This window comes from Urocitellus parryii, chromosome 9, assembly GCF_045843805.1.
Source record: "Urocitellus parryii isolate mUroPar1 chromosome 9, mUroPar1.hap1, whole genome shotgun sequence".
NCBI lineage: Eukaryota > Metazoa > Chordata > Mammalia > Rodentia > Sciuridae > Urocitellus > Urocitellus parryii.
Window position 1 is genome coordinate 135,834,054 of NC_135539.1, and position 26,987 is coordinate 135,861,040.

The following is a 26,987-nucleotide window of genomic DNA, read 5'->3' on the forward strand; positions in this document are numbered from 1 at the left end:
CCTCTTATCCCCTCTTACATGCAGTACCACTTGAAGTTATTTATTTATTTTCTACTGAATGGTATGTCTTTATATTATTATCTCACATGAGGTCTTTATTCTAGACTTTTTTTCTTGATTTTCTCTTTTTGGTACTGGGTATTGAACCCAGGCATGCTTAGTCACCGAGTCACATCTCCAGCCTTTTTATTTTTATTTTTTAATTTTGAGACAGAGTCTTGCTAAGTTGCTAAGGTTGGCCTTGAATTTGAAACCCTCAGCCTCCCTAGTCTGTGGGATTACAGGTGTGTTCTACCGTGCCCAATTTATACTAGATTTTAATCCTTTGTTTTCACACATTGCAAATAGCTTCTCACTTTGCAGCTTGACTTTTCCCTCTCTTTATAGTATTATAGATATTTTTAACATGTTTTTAATGAGTGTGAATGTTCTAAAAATTTGCAAGTAGATCTTTAGGCATATGTGATATGATACCATTGGCAAGTATTTATGTATTTTTTTAAACACCATAAATGATAAACTTTTAAGGATTTAATATTCTTTTTTCTTATATTGAAAGCCTAAAATATTCTATATATTCTCTTTGCTCATTTATATTTTTTTCACTTGATATCAATATATACTCATATTGATCTCCTCAAATATATATGAGATCTAGAATTCTCTTAAGTCTTTTGTCCTGGGGTAGTGGATTTACATCTTTAAGATTATATGGAATCCAAAGATTTATGTAAGTTTGTCAGTATTGATAATATATAAGAATATAAAAATACATATCATATATATAGTATATGTAAATAGTATGTATAGAGAGAAAACTATTAATACCATTTAGTGGTTTTTGATCATAATAATAGCCTTGGGATTATGGATCCAAGGTCTTTAATTCAGAGTTCATCATAATTTGTTTTTATGTGGACATACAAGAGTAACATTTTTTAAACTATGTCTAGAAAATAATGTGTAATTTGATGAGTCATTTTGTTTAGTCCTGATGTCATAAAAAAAGATTCATTTTCTCCAGCAGTATATTTGAGAGGAAAAATGTCAAGTGTGTTAGAGGAAAATAATCCATTTGTTGGATACCTACACTACAGTTAGTATCTTACATATACTGTTTCTTTTTAATTCTCACAGCTTTCTATGAAGTAGGCTTCATAAATGAAGTTCATTTCCAAAGCCACACAAGAATACTATAGCAATAGTTATTCAGCAGCAGAATATTTAGCAAAATATAAAGCAACAATTCAAAAACAAGCCAGTAACTATTAATCCTTGTAATAATTCATATTGTACATTATTTAAAAGACCACTTACAATTAGCTGCACAAATGCAGTTAATTAAATAATAAATATTTAGTGATCTTCTACTACTGGCAAATTGTAAGTATTCTGGATTGTAGAATAGAATATAAGTTTTAAAGTCAGAAAAAACTGAGATCTACCCAGTTCCAATCACATTTGTCTATTCTACTGCCCCTACACAAATCACTCAATATCTCTTAGTCTTTTTTTTGATGGGGCCTTGTGCATGTGAGGCAAGCATTCTCCCAACTGGGCTCTATCCCCAGCCCTCTTAGCCTTACCTTAAATAAAAAAATAGGACTATAGTGGAAATGCATTACGCATATGTATCTGCGGTAGAATGGGAAAAAGAATTGCTAGGTTTTAAAGTAAATGAATAGCCCAGCATGGTGGTACACGATTGTAATACCTGTCTCAAAAACTTAAAAGGGTTGGGGATGTAGCTCAGTGGTAAAGCGTCTCTGGGTTTAATCCCCAGCACCCCAAAAAATAATAAGAAGAAAAAACTGAGTAAAGCAAAAATTATATATAAAATTGTCTCTTCATATCTGTGGGATATATACATCAGTGGAGTCAACCAACAAAACACCAAAAATGCAGTAAGGCCTATGATGGTTGCATCTGCAAGTAATCCAGAGATCATTTAAAGTACACAAGAAGGTATATAGAGGTTATATGAAAATACTACACAACTTTATATAACATATTTGAGCATCCAAGGATTTTAGTAACCAATCTTCCATGGATACTGAGGGACAATTGTAGTCAAAATTAACTTTGAAAATTCTTAAATCACTCAAACTATCATTTCAAAATGCCATCTCTTAAAGAATTCTATACAACTGGTTTTATTATTCATTATTTTTATAAGGCAGGTTAAGCAGTAAAAACACTTGGCAGGGCATGCTTAACCCAAAGTATTCATATTTAAAACTGAAAATCATCTACATGAGATAATGTAATTCTCAGGTATAAGGAAACAGAAAAAGTACTTTCCTCTCAAAAAAATATTTAAATCAAAGTAACATAACTACCTGTCCTAGCTCCTAAGAAGGGGTGATGAGGGAGGGGCCAAAAAAATTTTAAAAATGAAAGAAAATTTTCAAAATAAAGGTTAAAGAATTTTCAAACAATTGTTTTATAAAGTATAATGTCATAAAGCCATGCCTTTGACATTTCAACAATGCAGATTATTAAGTCCTATTCCTTTAATTATAAAAAATTCACTAAATTATAAACAAAAGTAATTCATTTTATTCTCATCAGGCTTTTCCAACAAATAAACTTCTAATCAGAAAAAAAGGGCAGAAAAAGAGGAATTACTTGTGGTATTTATTGTGGTCTTTAACATTCATTTAATAACATGATGTGCATTTATTCCATGAACATTTTTAAAGAACATTATATTGTTGGTAGATGGAGTTAAAATACACCAGAGGACCATCAATCTGTTTGTGAAGGAGAATCAACATTCATAACTGCCAAATGAATCCAAACCAAACTTGTCACAGCAGAATAACCTGAAATTGCTGGGTTATAAACCCCTCAAATGTGATCTAAATTTAAACATAGCTTTTCATGGGCTTCCTATTTAGCTATAGAAATTTGACCCTTTTAAGGGCCTTTATTTCTTTAAAAAATAATTTCCCTGATTCTCCAGTTGTGACTCAGTCTGGCTATGTCTATCTGCCTTCGGCCAGAGATCAGCTTCTCTGTGGGAACTGGAAATGTGCACATACCCAAGAAGTGATGCAAGATCTGAAATTTCCACAAAGGCAATGCCAGCATCCTAGCCTTCAGACTTTTGTACTTCTTCCTAAACCAGTCACAAGGAGCTGGAATGCAAAGGAAATAGTTGTGCAGCCTCAGAGAGGGAAGTACTGCAAATTAAACATTCATTTGCCTACTCTTAGAATCACATTAACAGCAGTAGTTTTTAGGCCTCTAGATTTCTTACCATTTTCTCCTCTTGTGAATTCACTTCTAACTTTGGAAGCTAAATCTGTTCATTTATTGACGGGCTGCTTAAGCTAGGACAAGGTCATGCATATAGTGCTGGTTTTATTATATTTACATGTAGTTCACATTGACATAGATGTGTCATATATAACAGCTCTCTGAAACAGACTGTCTCAAAGTAGATTTCAAAAGCATTCTGCATTTGAACAGTTTTAGATTTAAAATAATTTATGTAACTTTTAAAATTTCTTACATACTTCTACTACACTTTCTACTTAATGCATTTTACTTAGTATGTCAGAAATACCTTAAAATACTAACAAAATTACAATCTCATGTTTAATTAAGCTCCTTTCTGCTCCTCATAGTGTACTGTATATTCTGCTAGGCACTATCATCAAATACTTACTGAAATAAGTTGAAGGAGTATGGATAGGATACAAGATCTTTGCAGTGACAGGGAAGGAAGAAGGGGGGAAAAAACACCGCACAAAGTACCTTAAAAGTCTGGAGGCATTATTTTCAGTTCCCTTTTTGATTCCTACTTGCTACTGCCTCACTACTAAAAACTATTTAAACCAGTGATGCTAAAAAGTTATCTCAATTAGTTTGAGGTTTTGTGTCCATATACTTTCCCACCACCAAATCTATGTTTTACAGTTATAAAATGTATGCATGTTTCTCTTTCCATAAAAGATACGTTATATAAAAATTTGATTCACATAAAACCAATCTCAGAGACTGAGAAATAAATGGTCTTCTTTCAGCAAAATGAAGTTGTTCTTTATCCAGTGTGTGGACATTAAAGCCTTCGGATTTTGCTGTAACTTATTCATTTCTTATGTCACTCAATAAACAGATATTTACTTAGTGTCCACTATGTGCACACAAGCTTCCCTAGATCTTTGGTTCTTAAGGACTATTTTAAATTCTCTTTAGATGAACATAATGAATTGATATAATAATTGATGGAATGGATGTTCCTTTGGAATGCAGCAAGAGCACAGGGAATGGATTACTCAAGTTAGTTTGGGAAATATAATACTTGAACTAAGAACAGGCAGGAAGCAATTTATACTGAGCAAAGGCTAACATGTAAATAGTAAAAAAGAAAATTTTATTTCAAATAATTTCTACTGAAATCAGTGCTCTTCCAAATTTGGTTTACCGGCCTATTGTAGGCCACAAACTATTATTAGGCTATCTCAAAGATAAATGAAAAAATAAAGAATAAAGTATTTAGAAACCTTTATACCAATGTGACAGAGTTGAATCCAATTTTTAAAAGCCTACTTTTAGTGTTTTTAATTTGCTTCATTTAGATATTAATTTTTATTGTACTTTAAAAAAATATTGGTTCCCAGGGGCTGGAGTTGTGGCTCAGTGGTAGAGCTCTTGCCTAGGACGTGCAAGGCCCTGGGTTCGATCCTCAGAACCACATTAAAATAAAGGTATTGTGTCCAACTACAACTAAAAAATATATATATATATATATATATATATATATATACATATTCCCAAAAGATTGAGAATTTGATCAAACACCAGTAGTTTGTGAAGGCTAAGTGGATTTAATTCTGACTATATCTCTCAAATTGTTCCTGTCTTTAAACTTCTTTTTAGAACTAGAGTGTATACTTTTTTTTTAACATATCTCATTCAACTTTTTTATTATGACATGTCATTGTTCCATACCAAGAACCGTGATTTCTTGAAATATAATTGCAAATAACAAAACATTTGGAGTTTGGAAAAATAATTATGCATTAGCATGCATATTTACAAGTTCATTAATTAGATTCTCATTTTCAAAGTTTTATAAAACTCCTTTAGAAATTAAGGAGCAGAAATATGGAAGAAAGGGGCAAGAGACTTTCCACTAAAAGGTGAATTATAAGCTAGGAACAAGCACAAATATTTTGTGACAAACATGGAGGGTAAATACTTGGGAATGACATTGGCCAAAATATATCATTATATTGTGCGTGTATACATGTGGAAAAACTCCTATTATGTGCAATGACTATGCAACTTTAAAAATATGGAATATCACCTTATATACATTCAAACAATTATAATAATGGCATCTTCAATAAGATTCTCCTGAAAAACTAATAATATGTAGAGGGGGATGTGAGAAAAAGAGAAAGGAGGGTATTTTATGTAATTGGCTCACACAATATAGAGGGGCTGGCACTTTTGAAATCTGCACTGCAGGATGGTAGGCAGCAGATCCAAGGAAGAGTTGATGTCTCAAGTCTAGAAGTGCAGACAGAATACCATCTACCTGGGGGACTTCATTCTTCTATCTTAAGGTCTTCAACTGATTGCAAGAGTCTCAGACTGCTTAGCTGGCGTATGATTGCAGCAAGAGTACTGTTGGTTACACATTCAAGTTCACTGGTAATTCCCTCCGGCAGAGCTTCCCGGCACAAGTCCCGGGTTCAATGTTCCTCTTCACTAAAGGCATGGCTCACAATCACGTAATTGTTGACTTACAGGTTGCAGAGATTCCCTGAGTTAGCAGCAACACTTTGGCTCAGATATGGGTAGTAACAGCAACCAAAATTAAAACGGTCCGCGGTCCCACCGCCGGCGCCAGAGCTGCGCTGGGAGCTCCATCGTCTCGCCACGCCCAGAACTAGAGTAACTATTCTAAGAGGCTTTTCCACTGACTTCAGAAAGAACTGTACCATGTAGATTATAGTATGACTCATTTTAATTAAAGATCATACTAACACCCTGCTATGTTGATCTAAACCTTAAGCATCTCAGTGAACTAAGCAGTAACTGGTTTACATTCTTTGGTACATATTGTCAAAAGAAGCAGCAAATAGATGATAATAGAATACTATTTAACTTAATTTTTCTGGATTTAAAGCCACTGATCCTTACCATTCTTTTGTGATACAGACCCTGCACTTCTTTGGAATCATCTTTATTTAAAGAATTCAAATGTGTGTAAGAAATAACACTTTGATTCACATAAATTCAAATAAAAATAGGCCTTCACCATCTAAAAATTTATGTTCTAAAATGGAAAACTCAGTGAACACTCATTCCTGATATAAGTGGGGGATTTTCTTCCATACTGTGAAACTACAGCAAACTTTAATACACACAAGATCATATATCAAAGAAGGGCCTACCAATTCAAGAAATAAAAACCTCAAGTCAGGCCTGGGGTTATACCTCAGTGGTAGAGCACTTGCCTAGCATGTGTGAGGCACTGGGCTTGATCCTTAGCACCACATAATAAAATAAAGGTATTGTGTCCATCTTACAACTATTAAAAAAAATTAAATTTTTAAGTCATCATCTTTCACCAAAAAAATTAGATCATGTGCTAATACTTCTTTACTTTGCACATAGTTCATTCCAACTAAAATATATTCTTTCCTGTCAGTATTATTAGTAGCTGTTTTCCTTTTAAATTTCAATGAATCAGGGCACCAATACAATTTATAAAGTATAACACCATTTAGTAGGAATAAAGATACATAAAGTAAAACAATGAATATATAAGCAGGTAACCTCAGAGAGTTACCATATGACCCAGATGTTGCACTCGCAGGCAGAGTGAATTCAAGGTATACCCAAGAGAATTCAAAATATGAACATTTGTGAACAAGTTTGTTGTTGACACATACCAGCATTACTCATGCCAGTCAAAATATAGAAACAGGTCAAATGGAGTATAAATTTTCAAAAGTTTTTAATTATCTTCTGTATTTCAAAAGTATCTGTCATGATATTTCCTTTTGCATCTCAAATTTTAGTAATTTGAGTTTTCTCTCTCCTCTTCATTTGAGTGGCTAAAGGTTTTTCAATTTTATTTATTTTTAAAAAGAACCAACTTTTTGTCAATTTTTTGAATTGTTTCCTTTTGTTTCAATTTCATTGATTTCAGCCCTGATCTTAATTATTTCCTGTCTTCTATTACTTTTGGTGTGGGTTTGTTGTTTTTTTTCTAGGGCTTTGAGATGTAGTGTGAGGTTGTATATTTGTTGACTTTTTCTTTTAAAGAATGAGTTCAATGCAATGAACTTTCCTCTTAGCATTGCCTTCAGTGTCCCATAGGTTTTTATATTTTGTATCAGAGTATTATTTCCTCTCAGGATTTTTTTTTTATCTCCTCCCCGATATCTTCTGTTATGCATGCATCATTCAATAGTTTATTGTTTAGTTTCCAGGTGTTGGCATAGCTTCTATTTTTTACTTTATCACCAGTTTCTAATTTCATTCTATTATAGTCTAACAGAATGTACGGTAGTATCTTTTTTTTTTTTTTTTTTGGTATTTGCTAAGAGTTACTTTGTGGCATAACATATGGTCTATTTTGGAGAAGGATCAGTGTGCTGTGGAGAAAAAAGTATATTCACTCACTGATGAATGGAATAGTCCATACATGTCAGTTAAGTCTACATTACTGATTGTTCAGTTTTTCTTGTTTAGTTTTTCTTTGGAAGATCTATCTAGTGTTGAGACAGGTGTGTTAAAGTCACCCAGTACTATAATGTTGTGATAGTTAAAAATTGAGCATGTACCTCTTATAAGTTCATTTAAAAATTAAATATATGGACTACTGTGTAGTGCTATATATAACTTATCTGAAACTCTTGCGATCAGAAGTGTTTCAAATTTTTATTTTTTTCAGATTTTTGGAATATTTGCATAGACTTTATTTACCATTTAAGCATCCCTAATTCACAATCCTAAAAGGTTTTTTTTTTGGATTTTGCAGCATTTCAGACTTTAGATTTTCGAATTAGGGATATTAAATCTGTATACAATATAAAGCACAGAGATATAAATTTCAGGATGTTTAAAAACATTAATAAACATGCTAACACTTTTATCCCAAACCACCAGGGATACACAAAACAACATTTTTGAGACAAATGGTGTCAATTACACTCACAGAAAGGAAATTAGAATCTAGTATTGACTTGGTTGCTCATTTACAGTGAGACTTTGGAACCACTGGGTTGTTTGTATGACACAGTCATGTTATTTACAAGCTGTGTATAATCACCCCAATATACAATGTAACAGAAATGTTATGATCTTTGTGGAAAAGTAAAAACTCTAAAGCTTCCAGAAAAAAATATATTAATTAAATTCATGACACTATTAAGAAATATGACCTTAAGACAAATAACTTAGGATAAATTCTCTGGTTCTCTCTTATCTGGGACTTGAATTCAAAAAAGAATAAATAGATGTCAGTAATTCTATCACTTCCCACAAAATCCCATAACTGACCCCACTACTGAACCATGTTGGTGAGATTTCCATCACTATATATACACCTGAGATAAAAGGAGAAAAGGTTCATACTGATTCACAGTTTCAGCAGTTGCAGTCCATTGTCCCTAAGACACACTGCTTTGGGCCTGTGGCAGCACAGTTTATCATGGTGGGAGCACAAAGCAAAGAAGACTGTTCGCCTCATAGCAACCAGGAAGCAGAGAGAGAAAGGGGGGAGAAGAGGGAGAAGGAACTGGGGTCCCTATATCCTCTTCAAGGGCACACCACCAATGACCTATCTTCCTCCAACTAGGCCCTACCTCTGAAAGGCTTACCATCTCCCAATAGGGCCACAGACTGCAAACTAAGGCTTTAGCACTTGGGCCTTTAGGAGTCATTAGGCAAACCATAGCATGGAGCAAGAATTGGTTATTATATTCTCACATGAGTATCAATTTTTATTAAAAATACCAATAAATGTAAGAACTATAATTATGGCTACAGCTAAAAGTATTTATGCCATAATGATGTAGCCATATAACAGTGATTTGGGAGAATAATATCAATCTCTGACATGTAGTAACTGATAGTTGAAAATAATAGAGCTGCTATCTTTGTAATCATTCCAGATATTACAAAGGAAATATAAATCAACATTTAAAGTGCCTCGATAATTGCTTTGGTCATTTGTCTTTATCTTGGATGTTTCTACCTACCATATAGGTGTCAATTTCATAACTGATACTAGTGAATATGACTATGTTAACCAAACTCAGAGTTCCCATTGAAGAAAATAGCACTCAATAGCTTTTTAAAGGTTATAAAACTGAGAAATTAGGTATTTTAAATGATTCTGCAGTTCACCAACCTAGTAAGATACAATTTAGTTCACATGTAGGCTAATATATAGATATCTGCAAATACTGAAAAGTACAATTTGCTATCCAAATAGTAATATTCCACAAATGTTCACTGAATTAAACATAGAAATGTAATAAGGAATTCTCTATTTCTAGGTTTTATTTAACATGCTTTTGGTAGAAAATATTTTAAATAATCTGTAAAAATAATGCTACTTTAGTCATACACTTTGGGTGACATAATTAATATAGTGCTAAAAAATGAAACTGTTATCATTCATTTCCTGTCATGACTACGTAACTGACATTGAACTTACCCTCCTGCTATAAACAACTAAAAAAACAGACAAAATATGACAAACTTTTTTCAGGTATTAGATAATGGAGAGCATAGAGCTGTGATTCCTAAGAAAAGGAAAACATACCAATAAAACCTATAATAATCTCAGATTTTTAGAAAGAGACACTTTCTGACTATTGGTATAGGGAGAGGAAACCTAGGCAGTATACAAAGGTCTTAATAAATTTGAGGAGACAGAAGTGAGACTTCAGAGACACTGGTAGAATTTTCAGAATAAGGAATAAGAAAAAAGTGAATTACACAGAGAAAAAGACCCAGAAATCTACCTACATATTCCCTTGGTTAAAATATAATTGAGTACAATAAACTTTCTGACTGCAGGGAAAGAAAACTACTAGAGATCTATAAACTTCAAATAACTCACTTGGGACTGGAAAATATTTAAGATCTCTTACATCAGCCAGGCATGGTGGTTGGTGCACACCTATAATCCCAGCAACTCAGAGGCTGAGGGAGAATTGCAAGTTTTAGGCCAGCCTTAACAATTTAGCAAGAACTTGTTGCAATTATTTTTTTAATTAGCTCAGGGGCAAAGTGCCTCTGGGTTCAATCCCCATACCTACCCCCCACCGCACACACACATACACACACACACACACACACACACACACACACACACAAACACACACACAAAATCCCTCAAATCAAAAATGAAGTGACTTTATTGACCACTCAGAACATTCTGTATCTGTTATGGTTGGAATATGAAGTGTCCCCCCAAAACACATGTGAGACAATGCAAGAAATTTTAGGAGAGAAATGATTGGGTTGTGAGAGCCTTATAACCCCATCAGTGAATTAATCCCTGATGGGATTAACAGAGTGGTAACTAGAGGTGGGTGGGGTGTAGCTGGAGGTAGTAGTTAATTGGGGGTGTGGCTCGGGGGTATATATTTTATATCTGGAGCTGGAATCTGTTTCTTGACCACCACCATGTGAGCTGCTTTCCTCTGCCACACACTCTGCCTTGATGTTCTGCCTCACTTAAGCCCCAAGGAATGGAGCCAGCCTTCACTGGACTAAGAATTCTGAAATCATGAGACCTCAAATAAACTTTTCCTCCCCTACAGTTGTGCTGGTTAGATCCTTTATTCACAGCAGTGAAAAAGCTAAGTAAAACAGCATCTATCCCCCAAAAGGTTACATGTGAGTAGTAAGACTAAATTAGGCATTGAAAAATTGAACATGAAGGTATAGAAGAGTACTTCAGATCTACTCTTAATAAAGTTTCAATCAAGACTTAAATTTAACTCTCAGGAAATCTGACATCAATTATAATTAAAGACAGATAACAAATACCAACATCATCATTGTAATGTCAACAATGTCTATCATTCAATCAAAAACTATAACCTGGGATTGTGGCTGAGCGGTAGAGTGCTCATTTAGGACGGGCAGGACCTGGGTTCGATTCTCAACACCACATAAAAATAAAGGCATTGTGTTGTGTCCATCTACAAAAAAGATTCATTCTATTTTTTATTTTTATTTTTTATTAGTTACACATGACAGTACAATGATCTTGACAATTCATACATTTGAATCAAATGGGGTATAATTTCTCATTTTTCTGATTGTACAGGTTGCAGAATCACATTGGTCATACAGTCACATATATACATACAGCAATAATGATGTTTATTGTATTCTGCTGCCCTTCCTATCCCCCCTTCTCCTCCCCTCACTTCTCTCTACCCAATCTAACATAACACACTTTTATTTTCCCCCATAACATCATACATGTATTCTGTATAACGATGAGGGACTCCTTCCATCTTCCGTGCAATTCCCCTTCTCCTTCCTTTTCCCTCCCATCTCTCTTCCCTTCTTAAACATCACATGCAGGGGAACAAGTAATAGAATAACTGTTAAATCAATTATTTAATGCTAAGTGAAGTTAGCCAATCCCTAAAAAACAAATGCCAAATGTCTTCTCTGATATAAGGGGGTGACTCAAAATGGGATAGGGAGGAAGAGCATGAGAAGAAGATTACCTCTCTCTTTAAAAAAAAAAAAATTACAACCCATGTAAATAAGTAGGAAAATATAAACCATAACCAGAAAGAAAATCATTCAGTAGGTATAGTAACAAATGATAGGCATAATGTAAATAGCAAAGACAATAAAATAACTATTATAAGCATGTTTGTTATTATCATATCTTCTTTTAAATCCTCAAAGAAGTGGAATATACTTTTAAAAGTGAAATTTCTAGAACCGAAATATATAGTATCTTTTTTTTTTTTTTTGATACCAGGATTGAACCCAGGGGGCACTTAACTACTGAGCCACACATCCCCAACCCTTTTTTAATTTATAAGCAAGGTCTTGCTGAGTTGCTTAGGCCAGCTTTGAACTTGTGATCCTCCTTCCTCAGCCTCCCAAGCTTCTGGGATTATACATGTATGCCACCACACCCAGCTATACAGTATGAAAAATTTTACTTCATAGACAGAACCAGATGACTGCATACCTCAAAACAACTAAAAATATATCGAATGAAAAACGGGGGGGGGGCGGGGTAAAAGGACTGAAACAAAGACCAGTGGTCTGTGGGAGGTTAATAAGCAATCTGGGAAGGAAAGAATAATGAGGGAGGGTAGATGAATATACTAAAAATGAAATGATGAATTGTTTTTAAATATAAACTAAATATTCACAAAACAACAAAGCCCAAGCAAGATGAAACAAAGGAAATCAAAGACACATAATAAGTAAATTGCTAAAAACTAGTTGTGAAGAAAAAATTAAGAAAAACAAACAGAAGAGGGTAAATATCACATGCAGGGGAACAAGTAATAGAATAACTGTTGAATCAAGCTTCAAGATGATAGAACACTTTCAAATATGCACAAAGGAAAGGATCAAATTCTATACTTAGTAAAAAAAATTCTTCAAAAGTTAAAGATACTTTTTGAACTACAACTGTAATGCACTAATAAAAATACACAAAAGGTATTTTTTTAAATCTGAGTAAATTCATTGCCAACAGACTTCCTGAGAAAGCAAAAACAAAAAATAAACAGAAGCAAAAAATAATAGTAATTAAGAGTAGAAATCATGGAACTGAAAATAAAACAACTAGAGAAAAATCAACCAAGCCAGAAGCTGGTTCTTTGAATGGAACTACAAATAAATCTCTATCCAGGATAACCAAAATAAAAAGGGAGATATATCTATGTAAAGATCAAATTAGGAGGATGTAAGATGGATATATATAGACCTATATAGATATATATATAAATCTGTCTCTATATAGATATATCTAATAAATGAGAGACAAATTGATAGGAGGGAAGAAAGTCATTTTTTAAAATATTTTTAAGTGGTCACAATATCTTTATTTTTCATTTATGTGGTGCTGAAGATCGAACTCAGTGCCTCAAGCATGCTAGGCGATCAGTCTACTACTGAGCCATAACCTCAGTCTGAAAGTCATCATTATTGATCAAATAGATATATAGAGCTAATAGACGAATGTTACAAACAACTCTTTGCCCACAAAATCGATAAATGGAAAAAAAAACCTGGAAAGATAGAATGTACCAAGTCTGCACAAAAAGGAAATAGATAACCTTAATAGCCCTATGATATTTAAAGGCATTGAATAATCAATCAATAATCTTAAAAAAAAAGAGCACCAGGTACAATTTCAATAGTGAATTCTACAAAATATTTAGAAAACAGTAACAATTCTCCATAATATTTATTAGTAGATAACAGAAGCAGAAATATTTTATGAAGCCAGTATCACCTTAATATCAAAACCAGATAAAAAGAAAATCTTTAGAGCAACATCTCTCATAAAGATCAACAAAATAATATTCAAATACAATATTTAAAATAAATTTTGTATATCACAAACAAAAGGTATGTAAGATGGGTTCAACATTTGAAATCAATGAATGTAATTCACTATATGAAGATGATGAAGAAAATTATAATATAGTTAGTATGCAAAAAGCTGAAAAAAGTCCAATACCCATTCATAACTTCATATGTTTACTTATTTTTTGGTACTGGGGATGGAATCCAAGGACACTTAACCATTAAGCTATATCCCCAACCCTTTTTATTATTTCCACAGAGGGTCTCACTTAATTGCTTAGGTCTTACTAATTTGCTGAGGCTGGCTTTGACCTTCCAATCCTCCTGCCTCAGCCTTCTGCGTAGCTGGGATTACAGGCCTGGGCCACTAGGCCAGCTCCTATTCATAACTTTTCCTTTTCAATAATTCATGATTGTTTTATCATTTACTTTTTTTTTTTTAACATACTAGGGATTGAACCCAGAGGTGCTCAACCACTGAGCCATATGACCAGTCCTTTCCATTCCCAATATTGAGACAGGGCCTCACCACATTGCCTAGGGCCTGAATTGGTGAAGTTGGCCTCAAACCCACAGTCCTCTTGCCTCAGTCTCCCAAGTTGCTAAGATTACAGGCATGTACCACATGCCTGGCAGTAAATGTTGTTTTAGAACTCACTGGGTTTGGATATAAAAAAGTCCACTGGGCTCATAGAACAGATGATAGTTTGTAAATGGTTTTCTTTGGGGCCAAAATAGAGAAGAGTTGTAACAGTCTGTCCAGGTGTGCTGGCAGACATCAGTCTTCTCCTAAGGTAGGAGCTGAGTTGGTGAGAGCTTGGAGGCATTTCCTCTTTGCAAGGTCTAGATTCGGAGCAGATGAGGGAAGTTTACAGAATGTCTCTCCTGCACTAGGAGGGAGAGGAAGTAAGAGGGACCTTGATTCTGAAGCAGGCCCTTTTAAATGATTCATTATGGGGCGGGGATAGGAGAGATGAAGAGGGAATAGTAGCTCTGTGGTAGAACCCTTGCTTAGCTTGCAGGAGGCTCTGGGTCCAATTCCCAGCACCTGAGGAGAAAAATGACAAAAATACCCATTAAAAAGCCCCAATTGGAGTGAATCATGCTGGTACATGCCTGCAATCCCAGTGCCTCAGGAGCCTGTGGAGGAAGAGTCAATAGATACTATTCAGCAGTAGAAAGGAATGAGCTATTAACTAACAAAGACATAAATCTAAAGTATATAATACTAAATGAAAGAAGCCAGTTTGAGAATACACACACACACACACACACACACACACAAAATGATAGCAATTAGATTCTAGAAAAAAGCAAAACTAGAGAAAGTAAACAGATCAGGGGCAGAATGTGACAAAACAATCTATCTCCAATGGAAGTGTGTGGAATAGTCTCACTCAAAGCAGTGAGGGGAAAAGGTTCTATCCTAAGAAGTTCTGGAAATGAATGCAATCTATAAGACTAGAAGTAAATTATATATGCAAGTACCATACTCTAGTGGAGTTATTTCCCACGGGATTATGAATTAACAATTCTGAAACCACTACATATAATGAAATTTAAAAAACTAAGTAAATGTGTGTTGGATGGTGGGAACCAGGTTCCTCATTGTTGAAGTGGAAGTTATCAAAGAAAGCCAGGAGAATGATATGTATGATAACAGATTACTGTTGGAGACATTGATATAAACTCATGTTTAGTTTATACAGAAACAGATGGTTACATACAAAAATATTTACTAATATGTGTACATAAAAGAGCTCAGTGTACACATATTTATTTCCTTGCTCTATTAGCTGAGAGACTAGAAGCAACAATGCCCTAGTATAAACAAACATGCCTACTGCCCAGATTCTGATTTTATACAATTCTCCAATATAAGGAACCAGAGCTCTTTAGAGAAAATGCTGATTCTAGAACTGGGGCAAGAAATATATAAGATGGAAATATATAAGATGGGTCGGTAGTGCTGATGTTGGCAGCACATACACTAAAATTAGAAAAATACAGAGAAGATTGGCATGGCCTCTGCACAAGGATGACACAAAAATTCCTAAAACATCTGTATTTTTTAGAAGAAAGGATCCTGAAACCTTTTACCATATACAAATGATAAATGTATGAGGAGATACAATGCTTAACCTGACTAACATTATGCAGGTAAATATGTACTGAAACATGGCATGGTACCCCATTAATAGATACAATTTTTATGTTTTTATATATCAAACTAAACTAAAAATAAAAAAGATGGGCCTAGAAGATCTTTTAGCACTAGAAAGGACACGTTCAAACAAAAGCACAATGACAGAGTATGTCTAAGGAATAAAGATACAACTGAAAGAACTCCTAATGGTCAAAGATAGGACAATGTGAGTATAACAAAATATAGAAAGTACTGTTGGCTAATAAATCAAAGTATAAGATAAATATCCACGAATACATAGTGATAAATAAATAACACAAACACACAGGACTGGGATGGGATATACAAATCTCTTGTGTGGTACAATTTCAAATAATCTGTGCATCTATTCTACCATGAAGGAAGTAGAACATATCTTCTCACTACTTGCACAGTGATTGCCTTCCAAGGAGTGCATGGAAACTCGCTATACTATATCTTGATAATTTTCCTATAAATTTCTAACTATTCTATTATTAACTACTTATTATAAGAGTAATAAAAGCATTAGAAACACAAAATTCTGGTTCTTTGAAAAGATAAATAAAATTGAAAAACCTCTAACCAGATGCATCAAGAAAAAACAATGAGAGAAGCTACAAATTAGCAGTATCATAAATGGTGATGTTACTACAAATTCTATAGATACTAAAAGGATAATATTATGAACAGCATTGTCACTAAATCCAGTGATGTAAAAGGAACATGTATCTATTTCTTTTCTGATACTAAAATGGCAAGAGGATTAGATTTATGTGGTTTCTTCCTTTCAGCTACAACTAATGTCTTTGTATACAGAGTAAATCATGTTTCTTTCCTATTGTATCTTTTAAGGATAATTTTATTATGTTTGTGTAGTAACATTTCAGGTACTTTTAGCTGAGAAGCTAATTTTAAAATGTGGCTAGGGTAGCAATGGCATCTTCTTTTCCTCTTCCTTCCCAATAATTTTTTTTTTTTTGGGTGGGGAGGTCCCATTTAATTTCGCAAAAGTGGGAAAGGGAAAGAATTATTTCTCAAATGAATACTATATTGTCTTTCTTATATGTTTCTTCTACCCAATTCAACTTTGACTTTACAGACATTAAAAGATAAATACCATTAAGATAACTCAAAACATTTCAGTAAAATACATGGTTGTTATGATTTAGATGTGGTATTCCCCCAAAATCTCATACGTGAGACAATGAAAGAAGGTCTGGAGGAGAAATGATTGGGCTATAGCCTTAACCTAATGGGATTAACTGAGTGGTAACTGGAGGCAGGCAGGGTGTGGCTGGAAGAGGTGGGACACTGAGGGCATGGCTCTGGGGTATATATTTGTATCTGATGAATGGAGTCTCAGCTTCCGGATCATCATGTGAGCCATTTCCCTCTGCCACACTTTTCCACCATGATGTTCTGCCTCACTTGAAGCCCCAGCTAAGACCTCTGAAACCCTGTGAGACCTCTACAACTTCTCTACAATTGTTCTGGTTGGGTCCTTTAGTCAGAGCAATGAAAAAGCTGACTATAACAGTGATTTATATGAATGATTATAAATTTATGGAAAATATTTAATGTGGCACCCTTTATGTCTCAAAAATACATATATAATACTTGCATTTTACTTCAGATTACGGCACCCAGATTAATAAATATTTCATAATCAAACTGAAAAATTCCAGGAATTGACCATTTAACTCTAAATATGTTCTGAAGCTCCCTCCCTTATTTATAGCAACAATTTTATAAACACTGATTGTACATAGTATATTTAGTTTTTTTAACCCCAGAAAATTGTAGTTATTCTGTCATGTGAATAAGAGATTGCTATTACCTACACTACTAACTTTGTTGGACTGTTTGTGTGCAGTGATGTGGTCATTAGTTGTGTGAGTAAGGGTGGGAAAAACAGATAAACAGTTGCAGGACACTTGTCTGAATACAATTCCCCCTACGATGTGGTAGCTGTTTTTATCATTTCTACATGCTGGGTGTCTTCTTGAGAGTGACAAAAACACAGAGTGCCACCCTTTTTGACAAAACCTGAGTTACCATTTTAATAATACTTTTTGTTTTCCTTACCCCATCTCCAACATGGCTGAATCAGCTGGTCTCAATTTCAACCTTAAAGTTTCTTTCTTCCTCCTTCCCCAACTTCCCTCATTCTGTGTCCTCATTTCCTTCTCTTCTAGCTCTTTCTGTCCAAGTTAAAGAAGTGTAACTTTTTTTTAACACCTAATAAAGAAAATGAACACTGTAGAAAGGGCACAGCCTTTAGAATTAGACTGATCTGAGTATGAATTCTGGCTTAATCAAAGAAAAGTTGCATTGCTTTTATGTGCCTCAGCCAGTGGTGTGTCAGAACCAGCTCACACTGGCTGGATGGCCCACTGTGCCAATCTCCTAAAGAGTCCACTTCACAAATTTCATACTGATAGCTTGAAATCTGCCATTATGGGAGTATTCACACCACAGAAATCAACAAAAGCTAGAAATTAGGACATTTTTACACAAAGAACCAGTTATTAAACATTTACCAATAAAATCACTGGCTTAAGCTTTCACCTCTCTCAAATGGGTTGAAATAACATCAGCCCTACAATATTTTAAGAATTTCACATAATACCAGTAAAACATCAAGGAAACTGCTAGATACATAAAAGGCATTCAGGATGTGGTAAGTAGCAATACTGTTATATTATAAATAGAGTCTGGCTATGTGAAAGTTGAGTATAAAACACCTAACAAGCAGAGAAACCACTAATGTAAAAGTGTAATGAAACGATTGAACTTCATTTTAGTAGAGTTGCTGGATCCTTTAACATTTTTAAATTGAAATTAGTAAATATTCCAAATAAAACCCCTCAATGAGATTTTTTTTTTTACATCTTCTCTTTTTTCGAGGTTCCATTTTAATTATGTCTCTTTTTGTGTTCAAGTCATATCCTATAAATTCAAACTTTTTCAGTAGTAGTTTGGAGAGATTTAGAAAGCAACGGGATCTATTAAGAAGTACTATATGGGGCTGGGGATGTGGCTCAAGTGGTAGCGCGCTCGCCTGCCATGCATGCAGCCCGGGTTCGATCCCCAACACCACATACAAGTCCGCCAATACTTAAAAAATAAATATTAAAAAATTCAAAAAAAAAGTAGTACTATAACGGGACAGTCAAAGATACACATAATGTAGTACAATAGAATAGCCCCCTATTTCCCCCAGATTCAGTTACCTAGAAAGTCAACTGTGGTCTGAAAATATTAAATGGAAATTTTCAGAAATAAACACTTTATAATTTTCAAACTGTCTGCTCTTCTGAATAATAGCATGATACAATCTCATGCCATCTTGTTCCGTTTTAACCAGGATGTAATCATCCTTTTGTCCAGTGTATCCACACTATATAAACTACCTGCACATTATATTCACTTAGTATTGCTGTGCTTATGATCAAAAATCCTTTGTATTACTTAATAATGGCCTCAACACACACATGTAGTGATGCAATTTGAATACAGCAAGGAGAAGCTGTAAAGTGCTTCCTTTTGGTGAAGAGGTGGAAGTTCTTGTTTTCATAAGAAAAAACAAAAATCCACATACTGAGTTTGTTAAGATCTACTGTAAAACAAATCTCCTACCCATGAAATTAAGAAGGAAAAAGAAATTCATACTAGTATCTCTGGTGTACTACAAATTGCAAAAGTCATGGCCACATTTCATAATATATGCTTAGTTAAAATAGAAAAGACATTAAATTATAGAGTTTGGTACTACCTAGGGTTTCAATAATTCACTATGGGGCTTGGAATATACCCACTAAGAGTAACAGGTGACTAATGTATCTATAATAAAGTCTATAAAAAGCTCATAGTTCACCATTTACTCTAACAGCTAAACCAAGATTTTGACCTTCCTTAGGAAAAGAGAAATTTAGATTAGGTATGGCAAAATGATCTCAAAAATTACTCTTATATCCAACAATATTTTTCTCACTGGAAACATAAGAAAACAGAATAGACTCTTTAAATATTGGGTAGAATAAATGATGTATCTTCGCAAATGAAGAGGAGTGTGACCAAGGATCTATCTTGGGACTAAAATTTCTACTTTTAGGCCTTACTTGTAGCTTTCACATTGTTTTTTAAGGATTCAAAATTGTGAGCCAAAATCTCCTGTAAATAGCTTATGCATAACAAATTGGCTTCACATAAAAAGGTCTTTTAGAAGTCTCTAAAACTTCTCCGAGGAAAAACAATGTTTATGGCTGTCCAGAAAGATGGGAGGAATAGATGAATTCTAGATAGGGAAGAGGAGTGGAAGGAAAAGGGAGGGGGCAGGGAATTAACAAGGATGGTGGAATGTGATGGACATCATTATGCAAAGTACATGTATGAAGACACGAATTAGGTGTCAAGATACTTTATATACAAGCAGATACAAAAATTGTGGTATATAGGTGTATTAAGAATCGTAACGCAAAAAAAAAAAAAGCACACCTATAAAGGCAAAAAAAAATAATAGTGTTACCTTAGATTAGGTACAGGGAAATGAAAGGTGGTGAAGGCAGAAGATGTGGGGATAAGAAAAATAGTAGAATGAAACAGATATCATTACATTATGTATATATGACTGTATGAACAATATGAGTTTACAATATATATACTCAGAAAAATGAGAAATTATATCCCATCTATGTATGATATATGAAAGTATATAAGTGCATTCTACTGTCATGTATAATAAAAAATCTTTTAAAGGATACTGTTTGTCCCTAGTGATTTATTTAGCCCCTAAAATGAATAAAAGATCTTCATTCATAATATCACTGTAGTACATATTATATAGATCATTAAAATAAAATTTTAATATTCACATTCTTTGCATTAAGTGGTATCTATTTTTCCCATGTATGTCCAGATATGCTCTTGTGTTGATTTATGACTTGTAATAAAGTTATTATGATAGTTCAAACATTTGGACATTTGTTTTTTTTTAATATATTTTTTTATTGGTTGTTCACAACATTACATAGCTCTTGACATATCATATTTCATACATTAGATTGAAGTGGGTTATGAACTCTCAATTTTACCACAAATTCAGATTGCAGAATCACGTGGGTTACACATCCACAATTTTACATAATGCCCTATTAGTAATTGTTGTATTCTGCTACCTTTCCTATCCCCTACTATCCCCCCTCCCCTTCCCTCACATCTTCTCTCTCTTCCCCATCTATTGTAATTCATTTCTCTCCTTGTTTATTTTCCCATTCCCCTCACAACCTCTTATATGTAATTTTGTATAGCAATGAGGGTCTCCCTTCATTTCCATGCAGTTTCCCTTTTCTCTCCCTTTACCTCCCATCTCATGTCTGTTTATTTTTTTTTAATTTTTTTTTATTGGTTGTTCACAACACTATACAACTCTATCATGTCTCTGTTTAAAGTTAATCTTTTTTTTCCTGCTCTTCCTCCCTACTCTGTTCATAGTTGCTCTCATTATATCAAAGAAGACATTTGGTATTTGTTTTTTAGGGATTGGCTAGCTTCACTAAGCATAATCTGCTCTAGTGCCATCCATTTCCCTGCAAATTCCATGATTTTGTCGTTTTTTAGTGCTGCGTAATATTCCATGATGTATAAATGCCACATTTTTTTTACCCATTCATCTATTGAAGGGCATCTGGGTTGGTTCCACAGTCTAGCTATTGTGAATTGTGCTGCTATGAACATCGATGTAGCAGTGTCCCTGTAGCATGCTCTTTTAAGGTCTTCAGGGAATAGTCCGAGAAGGGCAATAGCAGGGTCAAATGGTGGTTCCATTCCCAGCTTTCCCAGGAATCTCCATACTGCTTTCCAAATTGGCCACACCAATTTGCAGTCCCACCAGCAATGTACAAGTGTACCCTTTTCCCCACATCCTCGCCAGCACTTGTTGTTGTTTGACTTCATAGTGGCTGCCAATCTTACTGGAGTGAGATGGTATCTTAGGGTGGTTTTGATTTGCATTTCTCTGACTGCTAGAGATGGTGAGCATTTTTTCATGTACTTGTTGATTGATTGTATATCCTCCTCTGAGAAGTGTCTGTTCAGGTCCTTGGCCCATTTGTTGATTGGGTTATTTGTTATCTTATTGTCTAATTTTTTGAGTTCTTTGTATACTCTGGATATTAGGGCTCTATCTGAAGTGTGAGGAGTAAAAATTTGTTCCCAGGATGTAGGATCCCTATTTACCTCTCTTATTGTTTCTCTTGCTGAGAAAAAACTTTTTAGTTTAAGTAAGTCCCATTTGTTGATTCTTGTTATTAACTCTTGTGCTATGGGTGTCCTATTTATTTTTTCGAAGAACCAACTTTTAGTTTTGTTAATTTTTTCAATAGTTTCTTTTGTTTCAATTTCATTGATTTCCACTCTGATTTTAATTATTTCTTGCATTCTGCTACATTTGCTGTTGTTTTGCTCTTCCTTTTCTAGGGCTTTGAGATGAAGTGTGAGCTCATTTATTTGTTGGTTTTTTCTTTTTTTGAGGAATGACCAGACGATGAATTTTCCTCTTAAAACTGCTTTCATTGTGTCCCATAGATTCCAATATGTTGAGTCTGTATTTTCATTTATCTCTAAGAATCTTTTGATTTCCTCCTTTATGTCTTCTGTAACCCATTGATCATTCAGTAACATATTGTTCATTTTCCATGTGATGTAGGATTTTTCCTTCCTTCTTTTATCATTGATTTCCAGTTTCATTCCATTATGATCAGATAAAATGCATGGTATTATCTCCACCCCTTTATATTTACTGAGGGTTGCCCTATGGCATAATATATGGTCTATTTTTGAGAAAGATCCATTTGATGATGGTTGATATATTCTATATATGTCAGTTAAGTCTAGGTTATTGATTGTGGTATTGAGTTCTATAGTTTCTTTATTCAACTTTTGTTTGGAGGATCTGTCCAATGGTGAGAGAGGTGTGTTGAAGTCACCCATAATTATTGTGTTGTGGTCTATTTGATTCTTGAACTTGAGGAGAATTTGTTTTATGAATGTCGCAGCACCTATTTGGTGCATAAATATTGATAATTGTTATGTCTTGTTGGTGAATGGTTCCTTTTAACAGTATATAATGTCCTTCTTTGTCCCTTTTGATTAACTTAGTCTTGAAGTCGATTTTATTCGATATGAGGATGGCCACCCCTGCTTGCTTACGAGGACGGTGTGCATGGTATATTTTTTCCCATCCTTTCACCTTCAGCCTGTGTATGTCTTTTCCCATCAGATGTGTCTCCTGGAGGCAGCATATTGTTGGATTTGTTTTTTTAATCCATGATACCAGCCTATGTCGCTTTATTGGAGAGTTTAAGCCATTAACATTCAGAGTAATTATTGACATATGGTTTGTACTTCCAGCCATGCTTGATTATTTATCCTTTTTTAAAAAAAAAAATTTAGTTTGTTTCTCCATGATTATCTTTCCCCTCGCCCTCTGTCATTACCGAGGCAGTTCCCACTGATGGTTTTGGTTATTGTTTTTCGTTTCTTCCTCGTGTAGTGTTTTGCTCAAAATGCTTTGCAATGCTGGTTTTCTGGCTGCAAATTCTTTTAACTTTTGTTTATCATGAAAGATTTTTATTTCGTTGTCATACCTGAAGCTTAATTTTGCTGGATACAAAATTCTTGGTTGGCATCCATTGTCTTTCAGTGTTTGAAATACATTGTTCCATGACCTTCTTGCTTTCAGCGTCTGTGATGAAAAATCCGTTGTTAACCTTATTGGTTTACCCCGGAATGTAATCTGTCTCCTTTCTCTTGTAGCTTTTAATATTTTTTCTTTGTTCTGTATATTGGATATCTTCATAACAATGTGTCTTGGCGTTGGTCTACTGTGATTTTGTGTGCTCGGTGTCCTATATGCATCTTCAATTTGTATATCTGTTTCCTTTTTTATTTCTGGAAAGATTTCTGTAATTATTTCATACAGCAGGTTACTCGTTCCCTTGGTTTGAATCTCTGTACCTTCTTCTATCCCGATGACTCGTAAGTTTGTTTTTTTTATGTTATCCCATAACTCTTGGATGTTTTTCTCGGGATTTTTTACCAGCCTTTCTGAGTTGGCTAGACTCTTTTCAAGATGATATATTTTGTCTTCATTATCTGACGTTCTGGCTTCTACTTGCTCCACTGTGTTAGTGATACTTTCAATTGAGTTTTTAATTTGGTTTATCGTTTCCTTCATTTCTAGAATTATTGTTTGATTATTTTTTATAATCTCTATCTCCTGATAAAGATGCTTAACTTCTTCTTTTATCTGTTTATGCAATTCATTCTCAATGTGTTCTTTCACTGCTTGAATTTGCTGTCTTGTATCCTCTTTAAGGTTCCATTCCATCTGTCTAAGGTGTTCCTTGAGTTCTTTATATGACCATTTTTCTGATGACTCTAGGTCCTCCTGAATATTTAGGCTGTCCTGCATTGTTTGTACTCCTTTTCTTCCTTGCTTTTTGAAGCTGCTCATGTTACTTCTTGTTCTGTTTGACTGCCGAGTTACTGTTTACTCCTATAAATTTATTTGATGCTTAGGAGGAAAGGTATTAGAAGGGAAGGGACGAAGTCACTAAAGAGAATGAGAGTAAGCAGGTAGAATTCAAGGAAGGGGGGATAAGAAACTTGAAAAGAAATGAAAAGACAAAAAAAGAAAAAAATAGGAAATAAAAAAAGAAAATTTAAAAAATAATAATAAAAAATTAAAATTAGAAAAAAAATTTTAAATTGTAAAAAAAATTTAAAAAACAAGAAAGAAAAATGAAAATGAAAGAAAAACCCAAATAAAAAAAAAAAAATAAATGTAGTCTTAGAGTTTGATTAACTTCTCTTCCAGTAGGTGGCGCTGTGCCCACCAGGCCGCGTTCCTCCTGTCAATACGTGGGAACCAATCACTGTGCAGCAGCTCCTCCTCCTAGACTGGGCGAGTCTCCAATCCTGAGTGCCTAGGGCCTCCTCTTGTGTCTAGTCACTTCCCCACTTTTCCTCTAGCCAGGCCCCTCTCACGGGTGCCACTCACCACAATACTGGCTACACGCCAGGTCTGCTGCTCCCGGGAGCCCTGTTTTCATGCACGACTGGGCACACTCTCCCTGTCTGCCATTCCCTCAGACCCTAAGTTTGTAGAGCTTGGGGCTGAGAATCCTCAGCGAATTTTACTTGCCCTCCGGTAGTCACGCCCCCGGTAGCTGGTGCAAGAGACCTCAGCTGTCAGCACTGGTGGGAGTGGTGGGAGTGGTAGTTCTGCGCCGCGGGTCCCGAACCATGTCTGATTCCCTAGGTCTGGGTGAGCTGGGAGGGGCCCTTAAGGTTTCCCCGATGTGTGGAGAGGGAAGGCTAGGGAATTACACACCTGTAGCCGCAGGTTTCAATGAAGTTATCTCCTCCGCCGCAGTCTGGTACGTCAGCTCTCTGCCATGGTGGTATTTCTTGCAAATGGCGACAGTTCATTTCCCTTTGCCGGGTGACCAATGCAACGGGTGGGTCCTTACTGTCTCTCCCAAGCCCCGTTTCAAACCTGTGGCCACTACCTATGAAGGCTCGGTTGGCATTTACCTCCATAGGATCAGAAGGGCTGACCAGTTGTTTCAGCCGGATGGATTAGTGTTGAGTCACAGCTGTTTGTCTGCGGGAAGCAGGCAAACGGGAGCTTGAATTCAGCCGATCTGGGCTCAGTGTGTGTTCTGAGAGGCCCAGACTGTTAGCCCCAGATCCACGTCAGCTCAGCATTGCCTAGTGATCCTGACCAAACAGAATTTAGGTTGTTTACGACTCCCTATGCCCGAACAGCTGAAGAGGTCAGAGACTTGATCTCTCCATGCCCGCCACCATGTTGGAATCCCGATTTGGACATTTGATTGCTAAGCTTTCAAATTATTTTTTATTATAGAAACCAGCCTTAATATCAATTTTCCTAAAGCCAAAAATATTTCAAATTTGATGTTGAACATGACTTATCACAACACAGATGAATTTCATATTAAAGGGGTTTATTTAAGTTTTATCTATAAATAGTTTGAAACTTTATAGAAACAATGGACATCAAGATTTGAAATTTTTTTTAGTTTAAATTATAATTGTGGTATAAGGCATTATCCATTAGTTACAAAAAGTACTTATGAAACATTTCAGAATGGCCTTATTCTGTGGTCATTTAAATTAGTTATACTATAGTCACAGGCCTGTTTTCACATACTTAATATCACTCCTCTGGAATCATCTAACCACTCCTCTCCCCCCGCAATCCTAATTCAACATTATTTGCTTTCTTTAGGTTTTCCACATACACAATCCATCCTCATTCCACAGGGTCTTTCCCATGCTGTTCCCTCAGACTAGACTGTTCTCTCAGTGCCGTCTTTATTTAAATTCCAACTCAAGAATCACTTCCTCAGAGTAGTCTTCCTGTATCTGTCAGTCAAGATAATTTTCTTTTCTAATGTTTTTTCTATCAGAAGCATGATCCTTTCTTTTACAGCATTTAACAGTTTATATTTCTATATTCATTGTCTATTTAACTAAACTTTATGCTTTATGAGATCAAAACTTCTCTGTTTCTACTTAGCATTAGCTCCATGGCATTTAGCATGGTCTCTGGCACACAGGAGGTAAATGAATAAATCAATTACATAGATTATGACAAATTAGACTACAACATATATGAATCAACATTATATGCAATTCAAAATCACAGCATTATCACTAAATCTCAACACTAATCTGGATAGAGTATTATCCAGAAGATGATACTGAAGCCTCTAGGCCCCACTTCAAAGTATTAACTTCCTAAAACATAATATGGACCTTGTGGTTTTTAAAATATGATGGAAACTCTAAGGCACTAGTACTCCCTGAATTCTTGAATACATAATCCTGTTCTTCAAATAGCACGTTATTCACCGTTTCTTTAAAGAAAAAAAAAAAAACTAAAGAAAATATTCAAGTAAAGGATACTGTGGAAACAGTAAAATTTAGAATGGATTTCTGTATAAAGGATTACATGGGCAGAATCCCCAAAACAGAACTTTAAATGGCAACTAATCTGATATGCCTTAATATTAATGGTCACCAATTCTGGCAAGTTGTAATATCTGTGTAAAGCAGTGATTAGGAGCCTGACCTCAAATCTATGTTCTGTGAAAGAATTATTAATGAAATTTCAGCTCAGGGTACAGAAGCCCAAGAAAGTGGTGACACTTATGTAACAGATTTGCCC

The 26,987-nt window shown here is 34.8% G+C and overlaps 1 protein-coding gene and 1 non-coding gene across 5 annotated transcripts in view; one reads left to right on the plus strand and one right to left on the minus strand.

The window, feature by feature from the left end:
* Rasal2 (RAS protein activator like 2) overlaps positions 1-26,987 on the minus strand; it is a 346,050-nt gene that overhangs the window by 245,458 nt on the left and 73,605 nt on the right. The window lies entirely within an intron of this gene.
* On the plus strand, positions 15,530-15,636 carry LOC113182569 (U6 spliceosomal RNA). Its single transcript, XR_003300748.1, has one exon. It is a non-coding gene; the product is annotated as a U6 spliceosomal RNA (small nuclear RNA).